This window comes from Pipistrellus hanaki, assembly GCF_964339955.1.
Source record: "Pipistrellus hanaki genome assembly, chromosome: 6".
In the NCBI taxonomy this organism is placed as follows: domain Eukaryota; kingdom Metazoa; phylum Chordata; class Mammalia; order Chiroptera; family Vespertilionidae; genus Pipistrellus; species Pipistrellus hanaki.
Window position 1 is genome coordinate 29158697 of NC_140508.1, and position 12474 is coordinate 29171170.

At 39.8% G+C, this 12474-nt stretch overlaps 1 pseudogene across 1 annotated transcript; it reads left to right on the forward strand.

Annotated features, from left to right (window-relative positions):
• Nucleotides 1–5049: 5049 nt before the first annotated feature.
• LOC311624884 (inhibitor of growth protein 1-like) lies at nucleotides 5050–5724 on the forward strand (annotated as a pseudogene). Its single transcript has one exon. The product of its transcript is annotated as an inhibitor of growth protein 1-like (transcript).
• Nucleotides 5725–12474: the final 6750 nt, after the last annotated feature.

Here is a 12474-nt window from a genome sequence, read left to right on the forward strand (position 1 = left end):
CAGCACGAATAGCTGCAGGGATTTGGGGAAAGCCTGTCTGCTTCGGAGAACCAACAAGGAAAAGTTGAGTGCAGACAAATTGCTTGCTCCAAAGAGAATACTATGTGGGAGGGTATGGAAATAACTGTGTCCTGGGAGCCTGTTTTACTTTCTGTGGTTTTTCGCCAACATGAAATGCAAGAACAGCCAGAGTGACAGAATAATACACCTTAAAGCCTCAAGTCACCAGGCTTAATAATTGTCTTTTTCAAATTGGTTTCTATGCTGTACCTTTCATTTAATAGGGGGGGGGGGGGTAACATATACATTTTCTTCCATTATAACTTGAGTCCTAGCATTTTATGAAAATTTATTATCCGAAAGATTGCCTAGAGGACCCATAACATCCTCACTGAAGTTTTCTAGATTAATTGCTTTGGGTAAATGCTTCGTAAGTAGGGTTTAAATAAGAAGGGCTTGCTGACTAGTGTTTAGTTAATTCTTATATCGTCATTGACACAACATCCTGGGTAATAACGAGATGATTATTTTTACTCTGTTGTGTCTAAAATATTAAGTGAGCAAAACTGTTGGAGACAAAAGTGAACAAAACATGAAATGAGAATATGGTGAAGTGGTCTCTTCAAAGTATTGTAGTTTAGGAAAGGAAAGCCTCCCAAAACTAAGTCTTTTCATTATATTCCTTCAGATAAACAAATCTCACAAATCAGCATGAATATCCTTCCTGGCATATTTAAAGCAATGCATTCTTTTAATTATGACAAGGGAGTATGGTTTACCTCTGCTGATACCACTTAGAATTACCATTTCTTTTAGGAAAGTGATTTTATTTTATTTTAATTTCCCCTATCACCATTTATTCCTCCTATATACTTTCCCCCCCTCTTTCTTTTTTAAAATCATTTTTAGAGCTTTATTGTTGAAAGTATTACATATGTCCCTGCCCCGTCCCATTGCCCCCTTCTAGCCCACCATCACCCCGCTATGAAAGTGATTTTGAAACTTTGGTAGAAGTTAGAATAATTGGAGGTGCCCTATTAAACTTATGGATTCCAATGTCCTCATCCCGATTCTGTGAGTAAGCAGGTCTGGGGTGGGCCTTGGAAATGCATTTCTGTGAAACATTCCAGGTCATTCTGAAGCTCAGAGACTGCACTCTGAGACTCCATAACTCCATTCCACATTCCACTGGTGCTGAACTGCTAAGTCTTAGTCCCAGTGTCATTGACTTGAACAATTCCTAGTTAGCATGAAAGTTTGGAAACTGCAAGCCACATCAACCTTGTTCCATTATTTGTGACATTAAGCTAAGGAATGTTCAAGAGCACAAATAGGGACTTGCTCATCTTATCATTGAAGGTCACTCCCATAAATCACCTCCCACCCTGCCTGCTGATTGGAGTCAATGACAGCATTACCCCAGCTCCCCCTTAGTAACTACCTGATTGAGAAAATGCAAGAAATTCAACTGCATGGGAATAGTGAAAGGGTTTGAGAATTATTTAAAAAAAAAAAAAAAAAAAAAAAAAAAAGCTAGAAACCTATTTTTTTTCCGTGCACTTTGCCTCCAGATTAGAAACATCACACAATACCCACATGTTTAACAGAAGAAGCAAATGTGAGAAGACACCATTACTTAATTCAGAACATTCCATCTTCCCTACAAAAAATGGGTTTCCAAAATTCACCTTAACTTTGTACTAAAGTCCAAGTCCATAGCAAGTGCTCTTGAAATAATGTGAAACTATGGTCCAGGGAAGATCCCCGTTTCAATTGAATCCTCATTAGGGTATCAATTAAATGAATGCAGTGGTTTTGTGGGGTTATTTTCCTTCAGCTCTTCTGGTCCTGTGCAAATCGCTCCAACAGGCTTCCCCAGAAAGGGACTTCAGAAACAGGAGCTGTCTTCAGGGGAGGAAGAGTGAAGTGTTGATGTGCTGACCCCTGGGCAGAAAAGCCCACTGACAGATGGAAAGAGAAAAAAAATGCTGAGAGGATTAGATACAAAAGGATCTTATAAGCAGTCAAGGTAATAGCATGTCCCTCTGTAAAGAGGCCACCACATATTAATAGGACACAAACCATGTGAGGGGTAAACAAAATGCCTAGGACACATGTGGGCAAACAGGGGAGATAGCGGCCATCCGAACAGCCAGGTGCAAGCTCTGCCGGCAGTCTGTTGGGCCTCTGGAGGTCGGATTTGAAAAGCCTAAGAGGGTTATGCCGATTTCAACATCCACTGTTATCCCTGGGATCTGGAGGGCAATTATAAAGTCATCTTTCATAGCGGGCTATCCCACAAACATTAGTCGGCTGCTATTACGCCTGACAGTTGGGCCAGCTTCTGGTTCAAAAATAGCCCATTTGTCAGTTTCCTCTATTCCCTGCTATTGTGAAAGAGGCAGAATTAGAAGGCATTGCTGGGACGCCGGCTGAATCACTTTGAAATTGTGGCATTGGTTTGTCAGAGGAAAGAGGGGACTTCGGGGCCCCAGGGGCTAGAAAAGGATCGTGGGTTGTGCTAAAGGAAATGCCTACTTTGGGAAAGCTGTCTGCGGAATTCCCTGAAATGAATTGCACATGGGAGCTGCACAAAGACTTCAGAGATCTTTTAGATTCACGGCCCCATACCCTTGTCTAGCTCTGCCAGGCCTCACTCTCTCTCTCCTCTCATTCTATTTAAAGTGATGGAAATCAAGTAAACAAGACAGGAGTTTGCACCAGGGCCCTCAGGAAAAGCACAATAGCCATTGACAAGTGCTCAAGAAACGTTCACATGTCATGAGCACACCATGTGCCTTTACTAATGACTTACTCAACAGCCTCTGAATCACTCCGCTTAAAGAAAACTCCTTTTAGACTAGGAGAGCCCAGCCCGAAAGTGTACAGCTCACCAAACACACAGCCGCCTTTCTAAGAGACAGAACCTCTACACTAAACCATGACAAATATTGCAAGGGGATTCCAGTCCTTAAAGGAATTATTTGTAACGCCTGTGTTTCCTCATCTATTGGGTCGGCAGCTAAGTAATTGCGGATTTTTTAAAGAAAATCAAAGACAATTTTTTCATGGAACTAAATAACTTTATTCTTTAATGTATTGCCCATTTTGATCAATGACCTTTTGCCATCTTTCAGGCAGCATCATAATCCCACGTTAAAAAAACTTCTGTTTTTTATTAGCAAAAAACTGAATCAGGTACGATTTGACATCATCATCATTATTGAAATTTTTACCATTCAAGGAGTTTTGTAAAGATCGAAACAAAAAGTAATCAGATGGTGCAAGGTCAGGACTATATGGTGGATGTGGCAAAACATCCCAACCAAGCTCCGTTAATTTTTGCCGAGTGACCAAAGATGTGTGTGGCCTTGCATTGTCATGATGGAATACAACACCTTTTCGATTTGTCAATTCGGGCCACTTTTCTTCAACTGCATTGTTTAATTTCGTTAGTTGTTCAATGTAGATATCAGAATTGATCGTTCGGTTGGGTGGTAAGAGTTCAAAGTAGACAATTCCTTTGTAATCCCACCAAACTGATAACAAAACCTTCTTTTGATGAATATCAGCTTTTGATGTTGTTTGAGTTGGTTCACCTGGCCTGCTCCACGATCTTTTCCGCTTGATATTGTTGTAAACAACGCATTTTTCATCGCCAGTTATCAGTCGTTTTAAAAATGGATCATTTTCATTACCTTTCTTTAGCAAATCGCAGCTGCTAATGCGTTGCGTTAACTGTGATTCTTTCAGTTCGTGAGGAACCCATGTATCGAGTTTTTGAACATAGCCAAGTTGTTTTAAGTGATTTTCAATGCATGTATGTGATACATGAAGCTTCTCTGCAATCTCACGTGTTGTACTGTGACAGTCCGAATTGATTATTGCTTTGATTAGGGCGTCATCAACTTCAACTGGACGACCAGAGCGTCTTTCATCTTTGAGTGAAAAATCACCAGAACGAAATTTGGCAAACCAATTTTGACACTGCCGTTCTTTTAAGGCTTCGTCACCATAAACAGCACATAACTTTTTATGAGATTGTGATGCGTTTTTCCCTTGCGGAAATAAAAAAGCAAAATATGACGAAAATGTTCCTTTTGATTTTCCATTTTTCAACGAACGCCAAACAAAAACTACAAAACAGATCAAAAAACTTTTTTTACTGATTAACAGCTGAATAGCCAACTATCAAATACAAAATGTGTTTTACATTTGTACTACGTCTGCAAACCTAAAAATTCAACTGAAGCCATATACGTGTGAAACCCGCAATTACGTAGTTGCCGACCCAATAGATACGGAGGTGTCTCTTAGTGTCTGGAACATGCTCACTGTGGACTCTTGATTTGAGTCACAATCAAGGCAGCAGGATGATGAATCAATGAAGTATCCATGATGAGAAAACACTGCGGTGGCAAAAGCCATCATACAAAATCATGTCAGTGCAATTGTCATAGAGGCCCAGGAAAAATGCACCTATTGATAGATGGAGAATTTATATACAGTTGACCCCTGAACAATGTGGAGGTTAGAGGTGCCAGCCTCTGGACAGTAAAAATTTTTTAAAAAAAAATCACTGTATAGCGTTTGACCCTCAAAAACGTTAACTACAGTCATACTTCAATATCTGCAGGGGAATGGTTGTAGGACGTCCCACAGATAACAAAATCCACAAATGCTCAAGTCCTTTTAATAAAATGGCATACATCAACACATATAGTTAACCCTCCACATAGAGTTAACCTTCTTTCAATAACAGATTGAAAATACTGTTTTTGATGTGCTGTTAGTTAAACCCATGGATGCATAACCTGGAGATATGGAGGGCAAACTGTATATTTATTGGAAAAAAATCTGCATGTAAGCGAACCTGTGCCATTCAAACCCATGTTGTTCAAGAGTCAACCATGTAGAGTAATGGTGGCACTCCAGGGCCGGGGGAAGGCTGGTTAGCTGCCTTCCTGCCTCCACCGAGGATGAAGCTTATGTCTCCCACCCAGGCCCCAGGGTCCCGTGGGACAGGCTAGCAGCCATGAGTAACGGGGAAAACAAATCCTGAAGGAACTAGATGAGTATTATGAAAAGTTTAAATGGGAGACAGACAGCAACCAGAAGAGGAGAATGCTGCATTGCATTCAGAGAGCCTTGATCTGGAGCCAGGAGCTGGGCGAGGAGAAGATCCTGATTGTGAGTCAGATGGTGGAGCTGGTGGAAAACAGGACCAGGCAGGTGGACAACCACATGGAACTCTTTGAGGCACAGCAAAAGGTCAATGATACCACTGGTCACAGTGGCAAAGTTGGCCAGGATAAATCCAAGAACAAGACAATCACACAATCAGAAAAGCCCAATAACAAATCTGAAAATCTGGAGAATGCAGGCAATAATCACTACAACAATGAGATCACCTCAGGAATGCCTGAGGAGAAGATAGCAAAGGCCTCCAAGAAGAAGAAACGCTCCAAGGCCAAAGCAGAGGGAAGCATCCCCTGCAGACCTTCCCATCCCAGACGTTCCCATTCAGAACGAGCCCATGTACTGAAATGATCGGCTGTGATAATGATGAGTGCCCCATGGAATGGTTCCACCTCTCCTTTGTAGGACTGAATCATAAACCAAAGGGCAAGTGGACAGTCAGAAACCAAATGTCAAGGGGAGAACAAGAAAACAATGGGCAAAGCTCTGGAAAAATCCAAAAAGGAGAGGGCTTATAACAGGTAGTTGGTGGGCCTTGCTGAACAGACAGGGGAACTAAGCCAGTGTATTTATTACATTTCCACCTTTGGTGAGGCTCAAAAACTGTATACTGTATATTTTTAAAGAATGTTATAAAAGGAGCCATTTCTTTTGTAGGGATGGCAGTGATTCTCTGCCTTCTGCTTTTGTTGGTACATATGTGTAACAAGAAAGTGGTCTATGGATCAACATTTTAGAAACTATAAATATAGGTTTGATTTAAACACTCTAGTGAGTCTCAGGGGGAAAAAAAGAGTCAACCACATTATATATATATGTGGTTGTATATAATATATACACATATATATACTATATATACTATATAATATAAGCCTAATATGCTAACTGTCTGGTCAACTGGTCAGCCATTCAACCAATCAAAGTGTAATATGCTAATGATATTCTAAGGCCACTCAACCGCTCTCTATGGTGTGCACTGACCACCAGGGGGCAGATACTCCAACTAGTAGGTTAGCTTGCTGCAGGGGTATGGCTAATTGGGACTAAGCTAATCGGCACTAGACATGCCCTGGAGCTCTCCCGTGGTCCCTCCCTGGCTGGCCAACCTTCCAAATCCCTCCCCAACCTTGATCATGCACCAGTGGGGTCCCTTGACCTGGCCTGTGCCTTCTCACAATCCGGGACCCCGTGGGGATGTCAAAGAGCCAGTTTTTGGCCCAATCCTGCAGGCCAGTCCAAGGGACCCCACTGGTGCATGAATCAGGCCTCTAGTGTGTGTGTGTATGTTCTCTCTCATTTAGAGAATGGTACCAGCTTCCTTTGACATACTTAAGTGTGGAAACGAAACCTTGCACCTTAAAAATCTATTTGATTATGTATGTATGTATGTATGTATGTATGTATGTATACATTTATAAGGTGTGGTGGAAGTTTATGAACACATGAAATATATTTTAATCATATATAATATAGTATGTATATGCCTGTATTAGTATGAACCATATGAAACTGCCCTTTTTGTAGATTAAAAATATTTTTATTGAACATTAGCAACATCACATGATTCAATCCAATACACATGCATGGTGGCCATTAAGCTACTATTGTTTCATCTCCAAGTCCACCCTAAACACTGATTTGGATGCTGGGGCTGGAACTCTACAGACCTTATTTCTGTGTTGCCATCTGCTCTCTGCTAGGCTGTAAAGTAAGAGGCTCTAGAGGAAGACTGAAAGGTGAGAAGAGACTAGAAAGTCATGCCTCTTCCTATTGGCTTATTGTTTTGGTGAGCATCCCCCTAGCACTGGCTTTTGAGTACAGTCTCCAATCCTATAGTTTTACATACGTATTTTTGCCCCATATTCCAAGAAATAGTCTCACTGCATCCCCTCAGATCAGGTTCCCCACTCCAAGCTTCTGATAATCCCAGCTCCTTCTTAACCTAAGAAATAGTAACTGCTTACACATCTGTTATTTATTTAGCAAATTTTAGTATTCTAATATCTGTTTAATAAATTCCATATATTAAATTTTCTCTGTTAAAATAACTGGAATGGTTTTTGCTTTCCTTACTAGATTTTTACTGACACAGTATGTATATGCATTTTAAATGTCTACTCCCTATATATATTCTTATTTTTTATATAAATAGAGAGAAACATAGAGATAAAGAGAAATATAAAAGCCTAAAATAACAATGATGCCACATATATTTTAATATATTCAAACAATACTGGCTATTGGAATTATGTATTTCTTCAAGACTAGCCTCCCTCCAAGCCCACAGAAAATTCATCCAAGTGGCAAGAAAACATGTGTAGCCTTTATACCAACCCCATTTAAAAATCATTAGGTCACCAACCTGCCAAACCAGAAAGACTTTGATGACAAATAGTGAAAAATGATGAGTTCATTTTTTGTCTATGGGTCATTTGAAAAAAGTGGTTTTGATAGCTAATTCATTCTGCTTTTCCACTCATATTTTTTTTAATTCTGCCCAGTTTTGACACAAAAATATTTCTAAGATGCTCACTCTGATTAATGGGACTGTTTCTTTCAACATTATACATTGCTGGGTTGTCTACCCTCTCTTTGGTCATGAGAAAGAGAGACTGACTTCAACATCATTGCCTACATCGACTCTCATGCCTCATGACCATTACCAATGGCCTCAAATTTCAGTATTTGGTGTGGTCAACTTTGCTGTTCCTAATTTTAATACATGGACCACTCAGTAAGAAACAGTTTTTTAAAAGGCCCAAGAAAAGTAATTGGTTTCTATCCAGCAACTACTGATCTCAGATCTATTTCAAAAAAAATTATATTAAACATATCACATTGCACAGAAGGCTATTTTCTCTTTTTTAAATATATTTTTATTGATTTCACAGAGGAAGGAAAAGGTAGAGAGAGACAGAAACATCAATGATGAGAGAGAATCATTGATAGGCTGCCTCCTGCATGCCCCACACTGCGGATTCAGCCTGCAACAAAGTCATATGGCCTGACTGGGAATCAAACATGACCTTCTGGTTCATAGGTTGACACTCAACCACTGAGCCATGCCAGCCAGCCTAGAGAGCTATTTTCTAATCAAGATGTTGTACCATTTTCTTGTAAGTTTGCATGCTCATAATAGGCATGGTGTGTTATAACATAGATGCATTGGTATGTACAACTGGTCCTCCTTCAGTAACTAGACTTACACATACGAGTATGCAAGCACTCACTCAACGCATGCCATAGCCTCCCAAACTAATTTTAAAATATTAAATAAGCTCAAGGGGGTTTAAAATTAACATATAAAAATCTCCTATGCCAAAATCATAATAATGGGAGTTATCAGCAGTGTACAAATATTTGCAAGCTGGTTTTCCCAACATCCTCAACTCTGCATGAGCAAACCAGTTGAGCAGACTGCCCAGCATATCAGAGGCACATCTTAGAATTAGATTCAATGCCCTGCGGACTTCCCAATGACATCCTTAGCAGCTGCCTTCTAACTACCCTAGAAGACATCTAAAGTTCACACATGCATCTCTGCATTCGAGTTAAATAAGAAATGAGACTTGGGATTTAAATAACCCAATTTCTTTGCCCCTTGGTTGAGGGTCCCTAGCAAGAGCACACCCAATTGCCCAGTCTCATAGTGCACTCATGAACACACCGTTTATTGGCTCTCCTATCTTCCTCTCCCATACATCCTTCCTGGCATCCACTCCCAACGCGTTATTTGAACCCAAATTTTTACCTCAGAGTCCATTTTGAGAAATGAAAACTGAGAGAGGCACTTAACACTTGAGCCTGTCCCTGGCCCAAATGCTCAGCATCACACATTCATTGCTGATTCTCCAAGGGTTAGAACACAGCAAAATCCTCTTTCCTGAGAGGACAGTTTCTTGACTCCCTCACAATCACATCATCTTTTATGTGAAGAAGATGAGGTTCCTAGTGTGGTCCCTCTTCTGGAAGTTCTAGGAATATAATGTACAACATGGTAACTATAGTTAACAACACCGTATTGTTTATTTGAAAAAATGCTAAGGGAGTAGATTGTAAAAATTCTCATCACACACACACACCCCAAACTGTTATTATTTGAGCTGATGGTTGTTAACTAATTGTATTGTGGTAACCACTTTGGAGTTTATACATATATCAAGTTATTATGTTGTATACTTTAAATTTATATAAGGTCATATATAAAGCATATCTCAATAAAACTGGAAAAAATAAAAATTAAAAAAAACACACACACACTTATCTGTGACCAAAATAAAAGGAAATAGGTGATGGTAACCAGAACAACGACATTTGCTTCCCTGCTGTCCTGAGAATCAAGTATACTAACTGCAGCTCCAGCCCAAGGAAAATACCCACACGACAAATGGACACTTAATGCCCTCTTTCTCATAAAATGAAAACACACGCACGCATGTGCACACACACACACACTCACACATGCACACACACACGCATACACACACACAAATTGTTTTTAGCATATTCACATCATTTAAGTAACTGCAAGTGTTAACCATACTTTAACCTATCTTCTTTATCTCCAAATTGTGGAATAAAATAATACAGTTAACTTCAGACAGTGTGGATATGTTTACTATACTGTGTAACAATGGTATATGGATGGCAGTAGGTACTCATAATCTCAGTGTGTAATAGGCCAATGTCCTCTATCTCCTGGCTGGTATTTAGATATATTTCCTAGAAGAGCTACTGACTTAAAGTGTCATTTTTTTTTTGTCACCTCCAAATATATCAGAGTGTCGGGTCCTCCTGTTTCCTTGGCAGGTGACAGTTATCATCTGCTTCTCACAAGACCGATTTTAAGCTCTATCTTCCGGGATCATTCTTATCTGTGTGGCCAAACTGGTGCCGTGCTCTTAAGAAGGTGAATTTGACAATGTGCTGCCTCGCTGTGATAAATAAAGTTAGCTCAATGGGATATGCTTTGGGAAGAAGGTTCTCAACCCTCAGCATACGGAGAAAATCCCAGTTGTCCAAGTTGCACTCAAGGGTCAACACTGAAGAATCTCTGGGTGACAGGTTGACCCTGTGATTTTGAGATTTCCAAAATTCTCCATGGAAAATTCTCCAGGCATCGCAACTTCTATATACTGCAGAAAACTCTGAAAAAGAGACCATTTAACTGCACTGCAATCTTCAATGCCATAGAAACCACTAGCATGCTTTTAGATAAATATTTTTCTCTATCCCTTAAATTTTTTATCTGTAAAATGGATATAATACCACTCACCCTATGTCCCTCAAAGGAGAGCAGGAAAAAATCTTACACAATTGTTTTTAAAATAGAAAAAAAATGAAAAAGAAGTCATTGTTTGGGGTGCAAAAACACTAAGTAGCTTAAATAAAACAATTTTTCAGGCCCTTTTGGAAGAATAAACATTTAAGAAGAAGAAAATAAGATAAGAGATAAAGGAAGGAGGGAAGAAAGGAGAGAGAAATAGAAACACAAGCTAGACTAAGAGTGATAACATGAGTGTATTTTGTTTATAAGAAAGTCATAAAGAATAGAATAGAAAGTTTACTTTTTTTCTGTAATTACTAAAAATTTGAAATATTGGGAAAGTCAGTGAAAGAGAAATAGAATAATGGTCATAATGTTGTAGTGCATTTAGAAACATAAAAAATATTGCAAACAGTATCGCATCATATCACACTATAAAACATTCAATGCCAAAGAATTTGGTCCAGAGCATAAGAGACAGTTAGAATGCCGAGGTAGGATTCATATAAAATTTTTGAGTATAACCATGGACATGAGTTCTCATGAGAATGTCTTCTGACATAGAGTCTCTTATTTAAAAAAAAAAAAAATGAGAGCCATTAAACTAGCCAACTGGTAATTCTTAACATTTAAAGCTGAGCAACAGCCAAAAAATAAAAATGCATCTTTTCCCTCGAAGGTTTTCTGACCAAAACCTTAATGACATTCCTTGAGTAAGTCCTGGAGCCAAGCCCACTTATATGTTAAGGCCTATCCCAGCATTTCACTATCCATAAAGCCCCAGAGGCACCAGCTTATACTAAAAATGCTTTCCCTTTTTGGTCTATCTGGACACTTACATTTTGGTGCCATCCCTAGATCTCAACCAGCCACCAAGGTTGTGTTAATCCTATGGTTCCCCTCAAATAATTCTATGGGCTCTCACTAAGTAAGTAAAAGGCAAAAAAAAAGCTTTCCTATAGCTAAATATATTGCAGAAACACAGGTTAAACAATTTTTGCAAATTCTCAACACATTTGAAGATGATGACTCTGCATGAGAGAATAAAATGGAACTTTTTTTGAAGGGGAGTTCACAAGATTGGTCCCCCATGAAACAGACTTTATGGAACTCTTTCTGCACCACTCCATTAGCACAGCTGCAGCCTGAATAGAAGCTAAATAAATTGGAATGGCATAACATGGAGTGTAGTTGAATCAAGTTGAATGAAGTGGAGTGGGGTGCCTAAGAACTTGCCAGAAGAGCACAACAGAACCCCAGTTTCAGCTTCTAGGACAAAGTGTACACAAAATTATATCTGCTGCCTCCCCTCACTGTCAAAGAAGACTATATTGTACCTACCTGACCAGATAAATGTTTGATAAACATAGGCACTAATGGAGCAAGATACCCAACAATGCAATAATGTGCACTACGTTGCCAACAGGCAGATATTGCTAGAATCAAGGAAGCCTTCAGAGACCTGTCCCCATAAAAACATGGAAAATCAGCTATGCTTTGTCCCCAGTTTTTGCAGGTTTCCCTCCTCTGAGTGTTGAAATCCTGTGCCAGTCCTTTCTGGAGCCTAACCACATCCTCCAAACCAGCAAATACTGGCTTTTCGGAGCCCTTGCCGACTGATCCCCAGTTGGTTGTTTTCATTCTTGGATTCCTCATCTTTTGTTCTCACTGGGGCTGCACTAGGAGGCCCTTGGTGAAGCTCACATCCTAGAAACATTTCCTTCACCAGTTGTATCTAATTTCCGAGAGTCCTCTGACTTGTCCAGGACTAGATCCAGTTGTCCCTTCCAGAACAGGCCCACCGCCAACCATTTCCACTCTGTCAAAGGAACTTCCACTTGATTATTCTAGTAGGCAGGAGGCCAGGGAAAGGGGAAATCTTCCTAATCCAAGAAAGTTTTTCTCTCAGGTCATTTTCCCTGAGCCCCTTCTCCCCGACTCTGCCACATCTCAGGTCTGAGCCAACTTGTTTCCAAAGTCCAGGAAATAAACACACTTGCTAGAATCCA